The 17,566-nt window shown below is 36.6% G+C and overlaps 1 protein-coding gene across 22 annotated transcripts in view; it reads left to right on the top strand.

The window, feature by feature from the left end:
- Positions 1–17,566, top strand: part of MAPK10 (mitogen-activated protein kinase 10) — a 257,723-nt gene that overhangs the window by 77,724 nt on the left and 162,433 nt on the right. For 2 of the 22 annotated variants that reach the window (XM_069093355.1, XM_069093337.1), the window contains exon 4: positions 6,406–6,441. The exons of 18 other annotated variants lie outside the window; for them this stretch is intronic. The gene's annotated coding sequence lies outside the window, so the exon portion shown is untranslated. Of the gene's footprint in view, positions 1–6,405; positions 6,442–16,703; positions 17,142–17,566 lie in introns of those variants that run through there. 2 more of the 22 variants (XM_069093452.1, XM_069093460.1) reach the window with 1 other exon arrangement.

Raw genomic sequence — 17,566 nt, 5'->3', positions numbered from 1 at the left:
CCTTCCTTCCTTCCTTCCTTCCCTTTTTGGAGGGGGAGGGCAGAGCAGTTGGGGTCAAGCGACTTGCCCAAGGTCACACAGCTAGTAAGTGTTAAGTGTCTGAGGCCAGATTTGAACTCAGGGCCAGTGCCACTCCCCAGATCTTTCATTTAAGGAGGGAGCCCAGGCCAGTCATTTCTTCATTTCCCACCCATCTGCATTCCTCTGGAGTATTCCATTATGCCCCTGTGACTTTTACCCTCCCCTTTCAGCTTCCTCTTGTGCATTGTCTTCCCCCATTAGATCATTATAGAAAGTTTAATATGAGACCTAATTATACCATATCATTCTGAAAGAATTTCTGGACAAAATCAGGAGAACAAATTGATGAAAATAGAAAAAAAATTTCTTGATCCCAGTAGAATCTCCATATTTGAATTGACATCATAGTTCCTAATGTGCTACCTAAGGAAGTAAAATGAAACTAGAATAAAGAAAATGGGAACTACAGCTAGAAAACCATTCTATGAGTGATATAACCTTGAGAGCATTGAAGGGTTTATTCTCAGTATATCTAAAAAGGGGGAAGATATCAGACACTCAGAAAAAAACACAATGATGGAGGAAATCTTACTAAGTAGGAGAATGCATTCTTATTTCCCAACCTCTGTTTGGGAAGTGGTGGAGTAGAGTGGGTAGGTGACGAAGGTGGAGTCACAAAGGTCTGAATTTTAATTTTACCTCTGATTTTTACTATATGACATGAAGCAAGTCAGAACCTTTCTTAGCTTCAGTTTCTTCATTAGTCAAATGGGGGCAATAATAAAGCCTGCCTCACGAAATTATTGTGAAACTCAATGAGATAATGTGCTTGTAAACCTTAAAGGTCACATACATGTCATAATTACAAAATATGAAAGTAAATTGCACATGCATCAAGTGCATGTGTCCAGTCAGGTCTTCACAAATGAAATTCTACAGCAAACCATTTATTTATAAATATAAGTGTATTTATAAAATAACCCTCAACCCCTCTAAAATGTATTGGATAACCTTGGGTGAGGGGTGAGATGCAATACACTTAGACCTCAGACAGTGGGGAGGAGGGGAAAATAGTCCCAATTGCACAATTAACTGAGATTGTTCAATGACCCTCAAATGAATAATAAACAGGCAGAAGTATGCTTTTTAAAGATGTTTGCCATTGTCAAGGATGATATAAAGGACAGAGTTGAAAAGGAAAAGAGATTCTTTTATTTTTTGCTTTTTTGGAGGGCAGTTGGGGTTAAGTGACTTGCCCAAACTCACAGGGCTAGTAAGTGTGTCAAATGTCTGAGGCCGGATTTGAACTCAGGTCCTCCTGACTCCAGGGCTGGTGCTTTATTCACTTCACCACCTAGCCACCCCCAGGAAGAGAGATTCTAAAGATGGTGGAGTCATTCTGATACTTCTTTTTATGGTTAAATTTGGGCTGATTATATAGAAACAATGCATAACTTCCTAAATGAAAGCACAATCACTCAAAAAAGTTCAGACTAAGTGTCCACTTAGGAAAAAACAAGTAAATAATGAATGCCAATGGTCATGATGATATTAATTTTAATTAAAATATTAAATGTATGTATGAGCTGTATAAATGTAAATGCATAAAATAGAGGGATAGATTAATGGAACAGATCAAAAAAGGGAGATCGGGAACAATGGAACTCAATAATCCAGTGTTAGATAAAGTGGAAAACATAAGTAATCTAGGGGAAAAAATCTACTTATTTGACAAAAACTGAGAAAACTAGAAAGCAGTCTGGGAGAAATTAGACTTAGAGCAATCCTTATACCATATTCCACATTCACCTTTCTCACATTCCACATTCTACATAGAAGATCATACCATAAAAAAATTTTTTAGAAGAGATACAAATCATACTTCTGATAGGTATGGGTAGCAGCTGTATTCTTAACTAAAGGAGGGATAGAGATAATTACACAAAACAATCCTGGGCAAATCCCTTCCCTTCACTCTGTAATACAGTAGGAGGATGGCTTCTCTCTATTTTTTTAACCAATATTAGATGGTTTTGCTGACTGTTGTTTTATATAGTTATATTTTGATGCCTGCAAACGCTATTCCTCCTTCATCACTATTTTCCATCATTTTCTTTGATATTCTAGGTCTTTTGTTTTTCCAGATGAACTTTCTTATTATTTCATCAAATTTTATAAAGTATCTCTTGGTTAGCTCAATTGGTATAGTATTAAAAGTATCAATTAACTTCAGAATATTGCTGTTTTTATTGTGTTGGTATGGTCCAGTCATGAACAATGAATTTTTCATAAGCTGTAAATGTCCTTTGTTTCTTTTACAAGCATTTTATAATTGAATCTATACAAGCCTTTTGTCTGCTTTTGGAAGATCAACTCCCAGATATTTTATGCATTTCTTAGTTATTTGGAATGGAATTCCCCTATTAATTGCTTCTTGTGTTTTGTTATTATTATGTAGAAATGAAGTTGATTTTAAGGGTTCATTTTTGCAGCCTGCAGGCTACGAAATTGTTTCAATTAGTATCTTTGCTGATTCCCTAGGATTTTCTAAGTAAACCACATATCTACAGCAAATAGGAATAGTTTTATCTCATCTTTACTTATCTTTATGATTTTAATTTCTTTTTCTCATTTAATTACTATTATTTCCAGAACTAATAAAATAATAGTGAGGAGAGTGGGAATCCTTGTTTTATGCTATATGTTTTTGGGAAAAGGTTTTGCTGCATCACCATTGCAGGTGATGAAAGCTTTTAGTTTTAGATTGATGCTTTTTATAATTAAAAAAAAGTCTTCAAACTTATACTTTTAGAGGTTTTTTTTGCATAAAGGAATGTTGGACTTTGTCAAAGGCTTTTTCTGCATCTGCTGAAATAATCATATAGTTTTAGATGTTTCAGTTTTTAATATGATTATATTGATTGTTTTCCTAATGTTGATCCATCTTTGTATCGCTGGTATAAATCCCACTTGGTTATAATGAATGATGTCTTGGAAAATTATTGTAGTTCGTTAGATAAGATTTTGTTATTTAAAAAATAATTTGAACAGAACAGGAAATGAATAGAACATGAAATAGAGGACTTAAATAATCCTATCTTAGAAAAAAGATATTGGATAATCCATAAATTAAATCTCAGAGAAAAAAGTCAGATGGATTCACAAGCAAATTCTTTCAAATATTTAATGAACAATTAATTCCAATGCTGCATAAACTAAAAAAAAAAAAAATAGGAAAAGAAGGGGTCTTACCAAATTCTTCCTCTAACATAAATATATTCTTGATACCTAAACCAGGGACAGTCAAAATAGAAAAAAGAACACTATAGAACAATATTCCTAATGAAAATTGATGCAGAAACTTTTAAATGTTAGCAAGGAGATAATAGCGATATGTCTCAAAGATTAAGGACTACAATGAGGCTGGATTAATGTCAAGACTGCTGAGTTGGTTAAATATTAGGAAAAATTCTAATATAATTGCCTGTATTAATAATAAAAGCTATATTACTATATCAATGGATGCAGAAAAAGCTTTTGACAATGTCCATTCCTGCTAAAATCACTAGAAAGGAAAAGATTAAATGGAGCTTTCCTTAATATACTAAGTAATATCTATCTCCAACCAAGAGCTAGCATTTCCGGTAATAGAGAGGCCTTTCTAGTAAGATGAGAGCAAGCAAGGATGTCCATTATCACCATTATTATTCAATATAGTGCTAGAAATTCTGACTATAACAATAAGACAAAAACAAATTGAGGGAATAAGTATGGACAAAGAATACATAAAATTCTGTTTTTGCAGATGGTGTAATGGTTTTCTTATGGGACCCTAGAGAGTCAACTAAAAACCTAACTGAAATGATTAACAACTTGAGCCAGGTTGCAGAATATAAAATAAACCTAAATGAATCATCAGTATTTTTATATGTTATCAACAAAATCCAATAGGAAGAGACATTCCATTTAAATAAACTGATAGTATAAAATACTTGGGAATCTATTTGTCAAAACACAGGCAGGAATTGTATGAACACAGTTATAAAACACTTTTTACCCAAATAAAGGCAGAGCTAAATAATTGGAGAAATAGCACTTGATCTTGGGTAGGCCAAGTCAAATACTGAAAATGACAATGCCCATTAATTAAGCAATGGCTAAACAAATTGGGATGACTCCAGAGCCAGCATTCTCTACATTGCACCACCTATTTGCATTGTAGTACCTGTTTTCCTTTAGCCCATCTAGCATTTGCATTTTTTGGGTCAACTTTGCAAATCTGATGAGTGTAACATGGTGCCTCAGAGTTGTTTTAATTTGCACTTCGCTAATTGTTCATTATTTAGAGCATTTTTATTTTAGAGGTATTGATAGCTTTGATTTCTTCCTCTGAAAACACCTTATTCATATTCTTTGATCATTTATCAATTGGGGAATGACTCTTTTTCTTATAAATTTGAGCCACTTCCCTATATGTCTTAGAAATGAGGCCTTAATTAGAGAAACTTCCTGCAAAGATTCTCTCCCCCAATTTCATGCTTCACTTCTAATTTTACCTGCATTTATTTTGTTTGGGCATAATAAATATATTTAATTTTATGTAATGAAAATTCATTTTACCTCCTGTGAGCTTCATTGTCTCTCCTTTGGTCATAAACTTGTCCCTTATCTATAGATTTGACAGGTTTGGTTTTTTTTTTTTCCATGTTCTTCTAATTTGTTTATGGCTTCACTCTTTATATTTTAATTGCAAACCCATTTGTAGCTTTTCTTTGTTTACATCATGAAATGTTGGTGTATGTCTAGTTTCTGCCAGACTATTTTCCAGTTTCCCCAGTAGTTTTTGTTGAATAGTGAATTCTTGCCTTAATATTTGGGGCCTAGGGGTGGCTAGGTGGTGCAGTGAGTAGAGCACCAGCACTGGAGTCAGGAGGATCTGAGTTCAAATCTGGCCTCAGACACTTAACACAAAAACTAGCTGTGTGACCTTGGGCAAGTCACAACCCCAATTGCCCTCCAAAAAGCAAAAAAAAAAAGTAAAAAAAATATTTGAGGCCTTTGGGTTTATCAGACTATCAACTATACTTATTTGCTTCTGTAAGTCACATTTCTAAACTGTTAGTGTTAGAGATTAAACAATGTCTTTTTTTTTTTTTTTAAAGCAATCGGGGTTAAGTAACTTGCTCAAGGTTACATGGCCAGTTATTTCTGGGTGTGGTGCTCAGTATCTGAGCCCGGATTTGATCCTCAGGTCATCCCGACACTGGAGCCGGTGCTCTTACTCACTGAGCCACCTGGCCACCCCTTTAAACAATGTCTTTACTGCTTAATCAGTACCAAATTGTTTTGATGGCTATGGCTTTGAGATCAAGTACTTCTAGGCCCTCTTCCTTCCCATGTTTTGAAAAATGAATTCTCTTGATATTCTTGACCTTTGATTCCTCTAGATGAAATTTGTTATTATTTTTTCAAGTTTTATTAAGTAATCCTTTATAGCTTGATTGGTATGGTACTGAATAAGTAAATTAATTTAAGAAATATTGTCATTTTTATTATATTAGTTCAGACTTCCCATGAACAATTAATATTTCTCCAGTTCTTTAGACCCTCTCTTAATTTATTTAAAGACTGTTTTGCAACTGTGCTCATGTATGTCTTTGCAGGTAGATTCTCAAGTATTTTATGCTGTCTGTAGTTAGCTTAAATTGAATTTCTCAATTTCTTTCTGTTGGATTTTGTTAGTAATATGCTGACAGTGTTGATGATTTATATGGATTTATTTTATATCCTGAAACTTTACTGAAGTTGTTAATTGCTTTAATTAGTTTTTTTATAGCTGATTCTCAAGTGTTCAAGGAAACTGTCCTATTTTCTGCAAAAAGAGAAAAAGTTTTTCCTTTTTACCCATGCTTATTCCTTCAATTTCTTTTTTCCTGTTTTATTGCTATAACACTTGTAGCCCTATATTGAATAGTAATGATGATAACAGACATCTTGCTTTATCTTTGTTTTATTTCAAAGGCCTCTAGTTTTTCCTCAGGGTAGGTAATGCTGGCTTTTGGCAAAAAGTATTACTTATCATATTAAGGAAACCTCCATTTATTCCTATGCTTTTAACAAGAATGGTGTAATTTCCTATCAAAATATTAATACCTACTAATACCATATGAATTTGTTGTTTTTGATATTAATATAATTAATTATATTTATAGTCTTCCTAATTTAGCATTATTTGCATAAATCCAGCATGGTCATAATATATGATCTTTGTGACATGTTGCTCACATCTCCTTACTAATATTTTATTTAAAAATTTTGCATTAATATTCATTAAGGATATTGGTTTATAATTTTCTTTTTCTGTTTTAACTGTCCCTGTTTTAGGTACAAAGAACACATTTGTATCGTAGATAGAATTTGGTAAGATCTCTTTTCTTCTTCTTCCTGTTTTTTTCTCAAACAGTTTATGTACAATTGTAATTAATTTTTCTTTAAATGTTTGGTAAAATTTACTTATAAATCCATCTGGCCATGGGAATTTTTTCTTCAGGAGTTCCTTTATGGCTTGTTCAATTTCTTTTTCTGAGATGGGGTTATTTAAATCCTCTATTTCCTATTCTGTTAATTTGGGTGTTTTTTTGTTTTTGAAAATTCTGATCTCTTTCATTTAGATCACCAATTTTATTCACATATAATTGGATAAAATAGCTCATTAAGAAAGAACACTTATATTTCTTACTTGGTTGTGAGTTCCTTTTTAAGTTTTTGATACTGGTAATGTGGTTTTATTCTTTTTTTTTTTTAAAGCTAAAGTTAGTGGCTTATTTATTTTATTGTTTTTTTTCCTTAAAAAAAACCCAGCTCCCAGTTTTGTTTACTTTTTTTTGCTTTAAATTTTGTTAATCTCTTTAGATTTCCAGGTTTTTTATATTAGTGTTTAATTGGAAGTTTTTAATTTGTTGGTATTCTAGTTTTTTTAAAATTGTATCCCAATTGGTTGATCTGCATTTTTTTTTCTTTTATTAATGGAAGTGTTTAGAGGTAGAAAATTTTCCCTAAATCCTCCCTCCTCCAAATTTTGGTATGATATCTTATTATTGTCATTATATTTAATGAAATTATTGTTTCTTTGATTTGTTCTTTGAAACACCTATTCTTTAGGATTATATAATTTATTTTATAATTGATCTCTCATCTTTGCCTCTACACTATATATTGAATATAATTTTTGTTGCATTATGATTGGTAAAAGATAATTTAATATTTCTGCTTTTCTATTTTTTTGAAAAATGAGATTTTATTTTCTAATATATAGTTTTTATGAAGATGCCATATACATCTCAGAAATAGGTATATTCCTTTCTATTCTAGTTCAGTATTCTCCAGAAGTGTACCTAGGATAGTTAACTTCTCCAAAATTCTATTCAGATCTTTCATTTCTTTTTTCCTTTGTGTTTTGGTTTGCTTTATCTAGCTCCAAGAGAGGTAAAGTGAATTTCTCCCACTATTACATTTTGCTCTATGGTTCTAAGAGATCTTGGCAGTTGTAAAATTTTTTGAAATATGATATCTAGGTTCCTCTTTTATTTATGACTTTCAGGTAGTCTAATGATTCTTAATTTTTTTCTCCTTAATCTGTTTTTCCAGGTCAGTTGTTTTTGCTGTCTGATACCTCATATTTTTTTGTTTTGGAATAAGAAATTCAAATTTATTTTCTCATGAGCTAGCTACACAGTGTTACTTCAGTTTTATGCTGTTTTAGATGGGGCTTAAACAGGTTTTCATTGTCCATTTACCTTTTAAAGTAAAACAACAAAAAAAGTCACGTTTCAAAGTCAGTCTTTGTGGCTGTTGTTTGTCATTCACTTGTCCAATTTTTTGTGCTCCCATTTGAGGATTTTTTAGTAAAGATACTAGAGTGGTTTGCCATTTCCTTATCTAACTCATTTTACAGATGAGAAAACTGAGACAAACAGGGTTAAATGACTTGCCCAGGGTCACACAGTTAGCAAGTATCTGAGGCCAGATTTGAACTCAGGTCTTCCTGACTCCAGGCTCCATTTCTTTTTTTTTTTTAATCAAATGCTTTCTTAACTTCTAGTTTACATCATTCATTTCCTCTAGATTTTGAGTTACAAATTTTCTCCCTGTTTTCCCCCTACCCACCACCCCAAAATAGCGATCCCACTGGATATCCTCTCCTCCATTCTGTTCTCTCCCATATCTTCTCCCATACCCCCTCTGACTTTCCAGTAGGGTACAATGGATCTCTATGCCACAGTGCCTGTATGTCTTATTTCCCAGTTACATGTAAAATCATATTAATAATAGCACATATATTTATTTTTTAAACATTTGATTTTAAAACTTTGAATTCCAGATTCATTCCCTTCCTCCCTTGTCACTCACCCTTACTGGGAAGATATGCAATTCATTATAGGTTGTACATGTGTAGCTATGCAAAACATTTCCATAGTGGATTTATTGTAAAAGACTGACTATATTTCCCTCCCTCCTATCCCACCTCCCACTTTTTTCTCTACTTTGATCCTGTCCCTTTTCAAAAGTGAGTGCTTCCAACTTCCCTCCCCCCCAGCCTGCCCTCTCCTTCCATCATCCCCCTTCTCGTCCCCTTCCCCCCTATTCTCCTGTAGGGTGAGATACCCTATTTAGTGTGTATGTCATTCCCTCCCTAAGCCAAATTCAATGAGAATAAGGTTGACCCATTCCCTTTTGCTTTCCTGTTCTTCCCCTCCATTGTAATCATTTTCCTCTGCCTGTTCTATATGAGATAGTTTACCCCATTCTGTCTCTCCCAATCTCCTCTCATTATATTCCTCTCTCACCTCTTAATTTCACCTTTTAAGTATCATCCCTTCCTGTTAAATTGGTCTTGTATATACACACACTCACATATGTATTCATATGCCCATATACCCTCCTATATAGACATATATATGTTTGTATGTATATGTACATGTATATATATATACACATACGTACATACAAATATATATACATTTCTATTCCCTTCAACTATTCTCACACTGAGAAAAGTTTCATAAGTTACAATTATCGTTTTTCCATGTAGGGATGTAAATAGTTCAACTTTGATAAGTTCCTTATGATTCCTTTTCCCTGTTTACCTTCTCATGCTTCTCTTGCTTCTTGTATCTGAATGTCAAATTTTCTATTCAACTCTGGTTTTTTCAACAAGAATGCCTGAAAGTCCTCTATTTCACTGAATGACCATATTTTCCCCTGAAACATGATACTCAGTTTTGCTGGGTAGGTGATTCTTGGTTTTAATACCAGATCCTTTGACTTCCAGAATACCATATTCTAAGCCTCTCGATCCCTCAGTGTAAGCCTCATATTTTCTTTCGTTTTTTTTTAAATTTATTTTAATGTTTCTCAGTGTCTTGGCGAGTCCTCAGCTTCTATTTCATCAATTCTAATTTTCTGGGAGTTGTTTTTGTATTTTTTTCCAAGCTGTTAATTTTCTTTTCATTTCTTTCTTCCACAACTTTCATCTTTTCCCATTTTCCCCCTCTACCACTCCCATTTAGTTTTTGTAACAAATAAACCAAAATCTCTTTATTTCTGCAAGGAATTCTGGTTGGTCTTAAGCTGCAATTTAATTTGAGATTAGCTTGTAGATATTTCTGATTGTTTCTCTTCTTCTGAATTTCTATTTTCACCTTCTCAGTTGCTATCATAGCTCTTTATAACGAGGTTCTTATTTTTTACATTGTTTGTTCATTCTTCTAGCTTACTTGCTCACTTTAGACTTTGTTAGGTGTGGGTTCTGCTCACTTCTAGGTGGGGGGAGAGGGAGGATATCTCAGCTGAGCGTTCATCCTTCTGCTACTTTCGCAGCTCAGGCAAGGTCCCTGGAAGTGTTCAGTGCTTCCAGAGTGAGGTGATTCTGGGTGAGGTCTGCTCACTGCACTGCTGGCTGAACTCTGCAACTCTTCTCTGGTCTGGTTCTGTTGGATTGTCTCTGTTTAGTAGACTGCTGCTTGACTCAGCCACTGGGAGGCTCTGTAGGCTCAGGGTGACAACTTCAGGATCCACTTTCATCTGGGATTTTTCACCCTGCTTTTCTCCATGGAGGGCTTCAGCCTAGACTGGAGGCTAGAACTGAGTCCCTGCTCTGATCTTGGCATCAGAACCCACACAGCTACTGTTTGCTTCTGAACTTTTCCTAGCACAGTAAAGAGCCCACAGCCCTCTCTGCCACCCCTAGAAGCAGGTCCCCTCCTTAGTCCTTCCCAGATCTGTGACCTGGAAATGGGTAGTGGATGACAGGTCTCCCAAATGCCACCTGCTCCTCCACCTTGTGCTAGTTAGGAATCCCCTGGGATCTCTTCCTGCTCTGGTACTTAGTGCCCAATCTCGGACTTCTGTCAGTCCCTGGGAATTAGAAGGATCAGCCCACTTCCGGCCCCTCCAAGTTACAGATACCTTACTCAGTCTGCCCTGGATCTCAGACCTAGAACTCGGTAGTGTCTCCGTTCATCTTTGCCTCCCAATGCTGACCTGGGCTGAAAAAATGACTCAGAGTGACTTTTTCTTGGATTTCCCCATCAGAATTCAGTCTGGTGAGTTTTCTAGATCTTTGTGTAGGAGAGTTCAGATGTATTTCTTCTGCTACTCTGTTAGCTTGATTTCTCCTCTCCCAGACTTGAGTATTCTTGAGATGGTGCTAAAGTTATCCTTTGAGCATTTTTTTTTTTTTTTTTGCTTTTTGGAGGGTGGAAGGCAGGGCAATTGTGGTTAAATGACTTGCCCAAGGTCACACGGCTAATAAGTGTTAAGTGTCTGAGGTCTGATTTGAACTCAGGTCCTCCAGACTCCAGGGCTGGTGCTCTATTCACTGCACCACCTAGCCACCCCTCAGTAGCTCTTTTGTATGAAGTAGTTCCCAGTCTTGCCTCACTTTCCTATTTTTTCTTCAGCTAATACACATGTAAGCTTTTCTATCTGATTGTCAAGTTTTTCCAGTATTCCCTGAATACCAAGTTTTCCCTCAAGATTTTTTTTCAGCTTGCTTCAATTCTTCAGGAACAAATTGGGATCAGATACAAGCATTTGTTTCTTAATAGTGGTTTTTTGAGCATCAGTTTCTTTTCAACTGCAAGTAATTCTCTTAAGGGTACTTGACAATTTAATGTCAATTCAGACCATATTTATGATGGAAAACAATTATGTTTTTCATGATTATTTCTAGGTGGTGGTGTGAAATGCTCCCCTTGGGGGAGGAGGAGAGAGAGATGGGGGGCGGGGAGGAAAAGAGGGGGGAAGGGCAGAGAGAAAGAGGGAGAGAAAGAGAGAGAGAGAGAGTGAGAGCACACTTCGGTGCAAGTTTGTAGGCTTGAAATTAGTCTAGGGCCATGGCTTGTCCCCCACCAATTGAATGATCCATTCCTCTAATAGCAAATCCTACCCAGGGTGAAATAAAAATCAGTCTGTCTTTATCTGGAGACAAAATCTATTATAAAAATATAGACAGTTAATAAATAGGGTTTAAGAGTGAGGGATTCCAGTTCCCAGTCAGGGGTGAGGGAAGGCAGAGGAAAGAAGTGAAAAGTTGATTAATTTACCAGTAATAGTAAAAGGGTAAATACAAAATTCTGTGCTGGTAGCTCACTCATTAAGTGGAATAGTGAGCGGATCTACTCATATTTAGTTTACTGTTGCCTGGCTGTTGTTGTCTTGCCTGCAGAGTTCTCATGTTCCCAGGCGTCTCTGGGGCCCCTGCCTCATCCCTCAGGTTCCCTCTCCAATCCCTTTCAATCCCTCCTTCTAGATGGGAAGAACTATACTTCCTGCTAGTCCCCATACCAATTAGGGGCCATGCTTTTATCTACTTGGTATCTGTTCTTTTCTTCTAAGCAGTAATAAAGTTTTATGAGCTGCCGTTCCTGTGGGCTGACGTCACTTTTGCCCGAACCATTCTTGCCCCAGATACACAAGAGTGTGTTGGGCACAATGATGGTGAAGGTCCTTTACAGTTCTGTATCCTATAATTATACTCAACAACTTTGAGGAGATAATTATTACTAGCTGTTTCATAGAAGTACTGAGCATTACAACTGTAGGGAACTTATAGCTATCATCTGCTTCAATACCCTCTTTGAATTAATGAACTGAAATCAGAAGGGGTTAAATCACTTGACCATAGTTTAACTGGGCAGCTAAGTGGCACAGGGAATAGAGTACTGGGCCTGGAGTCAAGAAGTCTCATATTCATGAGTTCAAATCTGGTCTCAGTCATTTACTAGCTGCGTGACCCTGGGCAAGTCACTTAACCCTGTTTCCTTCAGTTTCCTCATCTGTAAAATGAGCTGGAGAAGGAAATGACAAACCACTCCAGTAACTCTGCCAAGAAAACCCCCAATGGGGGCACAAAGAATCAGACATGACTAAAAAATAACTCAACAATAAAAAAAGTGTAACTGCTAGCCAGTGACAGATTTGGAAGTAAAATATCAGGTCTACTGACTTCCAGGCCAATATTCTTTCTCATAGGAATGCCTGTTGACCAACAGTTGGCCCATTGGGTATATCTATCAGGATACACACACACACACACACACACACTTATACACACACATACACTATACACACATATACATATATAGGCACTACAAATGGACAAACACTTTGACTTAGAATCCAATAGGAGAGGGGATTGGGTTGGATTTGGGAAGTTGTAGTGGATTGAGTATGGGACTTGAAGTCAGGGCCAACCAAGTCTAGTTTGGCCTCAAATACTTACTAGCTATGTGACCCTGGGCAAGTCAGTTACCTTTTATGTGCCTCAGTTTCTTCAACTATATGATGGAGATAATAATTACTGCCCACCTCCCTGATTTGCTGTGAAGATCAAATGAGATAACATTTGTAAAGCACTTTGTAACCCTTAAAGTGCTAGCTGTTATTATTATTTCGACAGTCCCAAGTAACTCCTTGATAAAAAGAAACTCCATATTTCTCACATTAGTGATACTGTCGGCCCATGAATCAGGGAATACGGCAATCTTGATTGTGGGTGACCCAAAGGGCAGGAGAGTACATGGTGGATTACAGTGAGAAGTGACGTTTAGAAAAGGAAGCTGGGTTGCTGGTACAGTGAGATCAACATGTATCTGGTGTCCATGGAACATGAAACATTAAAAGATTTGGAAGAACCTCTACCATGTTGGGTTATGACCTTATGAGATTCCAAAAGTTGAAAGAGCCATCTAAAGGTTCCTTCACAAGTTGGAGCTGAGCCATTAGTCTCCCCAGGGACCAAGTAGGTATGGAGAAAGGAGAGAACACCCTTGCTTGGGTAAGGTGATACTGTACATCAGTTCTTGTTACAGTTTTCTCAGTAAAATTGTGTTGTAGATGCTAATTGATTGTGACTGACTGTTATTGAGGAGATGTTGACTGGTTGGAGGAAACACATTGGGGACCCATGAACAAATTTTTTTGTCTCAGGATCCTTTGACACCTTAAAAATTATTGAGGATTTGTGGTTCCTCCCATTGATTCAAATTTTTCTTTACAACACGACTGATGTGCAAAAAATGTTTAATATAAATATGTACATAGAGCCTATATTAGATTACATTACATGCCATATTGGAGTGGGGGAGAAAAATTTGGAACTCAAAAATATAATGGAAGTGAATGCTGGAAATGAAAAAAATCAATCAATATTTTAAAAAATTATTGAGGATCCCAAAGAGCTTTTGATTATATCTATTAATATTTACTATATTAGGAATTGAAACAGATAAAACTTTTAAAGATTGTTAATTCAAATAAAAATTAACTCACTGCATTACATTAACATGTAATTTAAATAATAAATGTTAATATATAATATTGTAATATATGGATATACAATAAAAATAATAATAAAAAAATTAACTTTTCCAAAACAGAAAAGTTCAGAAAGAAGAGTGTCATTGTTTTACACATTTACAAATCTCTTTAATGTTTGACTTAATTGAAGACATTCTCTTATCTGCCTCTATATTCAGTATATTGCAACAAATTGTTTTGGTTGAAATATATGAAGAAAATAAAGCCATACACAGATATGTAGTTGGAAAATGGAGACATGTTTTAATAGACAATTACCATCTTATTCTTCTGAAAATAATTTTAACAGGAACATATGTTACCCCCCCCCCCAAAAAAAAACCTCCCCATAAAGTGTGAGGCACACTTCCCACAAGTGTGTACAAAATCCAGGAAACCACGGGTTTAAGCTTAGAATACAATGGTAATGAAACACACATGTAGAGAACATAAACAAAATTCATAGCTCCTACTTACTGGGAGTCCATCCTGAGTCCACAGCATTCTTATGGTTCAAGAGGGCAAGCATTTTGGAGCTGATTCCTTCCTATAATAGCCCCCTTTCTGTACCCATCTATGTATTTTTAAAAAAATTTGTTCTTGATGTGTCTCGATTTGGGTTGGATGAATTATCTTCTATTTGTCTGTCCTCTCAGATGACATGGTCAGTGAAAGGCAAATGTTTTGTGTGTGAACAGGGAAAAATTCTCTCCTTCCCCTCAAAAGCAGTTTTTTTCTTAGTGAATTGACTCAAACTGCAATCATCAGCTCCAGAAATTAAATCTTCCAACAGTGAGCTGGACGTCTCTCAACTAAGTTCACAGATGGACAGCGGTATAAATTCTAATAATGTGACCACTTTAGGGGATTCATTATTTGTACTAAATGGGACTTACTTGTAGTCTCAATGCATCCTAGGTGACCCTCTCAGTCAGTTATATGGCTTTATTTCTTGATCCTCTTAAAGAAATTCTTACCTAATAAGGAAACTAATGGAGTGGAGGAGAAATCCCACATCTTTATAAGGATGACTATAAAAATATAAATATTTTGGGCATGGCTAGGTTGCATAGTGTATAGAGCACTGGCCCTGGAGTCAGGAGGACTTGAGTTCAAATGTGGCCTCAGACACTTAACACACACACACACACACACACACACACAAACTATCCATGTGACTTTGGGCAAGTCACTTAACCCCAATTATCCTGCCTTCCCCCTCTAAATACACACACACACACACACACACACACACACACACACACACACATATATATATATATATATATAGAAATATTTTTGAGGAGGCTTAGTTGGCCAAGTGGATAGCACCCTGGACCTGGAATCAGGAAGACCTCAATTCAAATTCAGTTCCAGAAAATTATGGACTATATAACCCTGGGTAAATCATTCCTCCTGACTCAGTCTTTTTTATCTGTAAAATGGGTATTATAATAAAAGTAAGTAAATTTATTTTCCCCCATTTTTCTCCCACCCCTACTGTAGAGACGGCTATGATTAGACACAAATATGTGTGTATACATACATATGTATATATATATATATATATATATTCATTCTATACATCTATCAACTCTTTCTTTGGATGAGTCTTTTTTTTATATGCCCTTTTGTAGTTAATCTGGGCATTTATAATAGCTAAAATGATGTCATAAATAAAATAAATACAATTATATTAAAAATTATAACTACAACAACAATAATAGCAACGATTTCCCAGGGTTGTTGTGAGGATGAAGCGAGATGATATTTGTAAAGTGCTTGGCAAACCTTAAAAAGCCATATAAATTCCACTACTGTTGCTGTTATTGTTAAATATGAATTCAGCTGCTACTGTTGCAAGATGTAACCCTTTTCACGGGCATTAGAAGTGCTCTGGGCATTTCTCTAGGACTTTAGCTGCAGAGAAGGTGCAGATCTGCATCAGCTGGAGTTTCCTCCCTCAGAGTTCCCTGCACCAATGAAATCAAAGATCCTGTCCCCTTCTCTACCCCTCCCCCCACCCCAAGAAGAGGAAGAAAAAACAGAAGCCTGTGCCCCTGCTGCAGTCAGTGTGCTTCTCTCCTCCCCTAAAGGCTAGTAGAACATTGACAAGGTGAACACCTTTCATTGTTTATATCTCAGAGGAGTCTCTGAAAACAAAATCAACATGCAGTAGCTCAAATGTCAGCAATTTTTGCCCATGCACTAATCTTAGAGTTTAAAAATAGGGAAGAAAACCAATATATTTTTGAAAGAGTGATAAGAAACAGGGGGAAATAATCACACCCTTGTTCCAAGCCGTGGCTTGAAAGATGACATCTGTGCTGGGGCTGTTAGCAGCCTTTGCTTGTCGGCACCTTTCAGGACAGAGGATGCCTCCCTCCCTACTCTGTGTGGTCAGCTGAATGAGATAGAATATGGTTTGAAATGATGCATTGGTCCTCTGTTTATCCCTGATCGCCCTGAGGAGTGGAAAGCAATGAGGGGGAGAGAGAGAGAGACAGAACTGCATGGAGGGAGGCATATGACCAAACTGTGCAGACCAGAAAACCTGCTTTCAGAATTGCTGGTATTTTTTTGCCACAGGAATTATGTCTTTGCATTTTGTCCTGGCTTTGGTCCATAGTGTCCACTGGAAAATACAGTAGCTGTAGCCATAGATCAGACTCTTTTATTTTTTTCTTTCCCTGGCTCTCTCTTTCTCTCTCTTCCCTCCTCCCTTCCGCCCCCCACTCCCTCCTGAGACCTCTATGAGCTTTGACGTCACATGTGCTCCTTTCAGTTACCATAGCAACCCCATTCCCCAAGCCTTCTGTCCCTTGCCTCTGGTACGTTCCACAATGGTACAGGCAGCATCACGCTGCACAATGGTTTCCAAGCAGTGAAAGAGGGTGATTCAGCAAGCACTCTTCTTTTTTTTTTTCTCCCTCCCCCCTCCTTTTATTTTGATTTTAAGGGTGATACTTGCTACAAGCTCATTTTTTCTTTTCCTTTTTTTTCTTTTTCTTTCTTTCTCTTTTTTTCTTTTTTTGCAAATTGCTTGAAGCCCTCTTGACCTCCAATTTCTGGGGCCAGAAGAATTTTAAGATTGCATTTTCTGGAAATCACCTTTTTATCATTAATTCTAAACAATCCCCCCTCCCCCAAAGAAGCCCTTCCTCATTCCAGTTTGGAATATGGTTATGAGAAGCAGGTAGGGAGTCACTTGATGGTGCAAACAGTGCTGGACCAGGATCCCAGTTCTCAGGCACGGCATGGTAGGTGACTGCTCATTTGGGGTCCTGATGGTTTGTTTTTGCTGTTGCTGTTGTTTTATGCATTGTGCATGTTTGTGTCTGCAGGGTACAGTGATAACTGCTGATTTTGCTACTGGTGGGGAGGTGAGTTGGAGATTAGAAGTTGGGGTGGGGGCAAGCTGGGATAATGAGGTAAAACATTGGGGAATGCAAGAAGACAGCAAGGTGGGACAAGCTATGGGCAAAGGAATATCTTTTCCTACACTCGGGTGTGTTTAAGCATTTCTCTTTGGGGGAAGGAGAGAGGGGTATGGGAGGAGAAGCGGAAGGCCTTCTCTCTGTGACAGGAAAGGAAGGAGTCAGAGAACTGAAATAGCTGGTAGATGGTAGGGTAGCCTTCTCTCTGAATTTGGTGCATATTTTTAGGAAATAAAACCACGACTTTA

This window comes from Petaurus breviceps, unplaced genomic scaffold (genome assembly GCF_028583685.1).
Source record: "Petaurus breviceps papuanus isolate PSGF00001 unplaced genomic scaffold, PetGlider_PUasm1.0 126, whole genome shotgun sequence".
NCBI lineage: Eukaryota > Metazoa > Chordata > Mammalia > Diprotodontia > Petauridae > Petaurus > Petaurus breviceps.
This window is presented reverse-complemented; position numbering and strand designations above follow the sequence as displayed.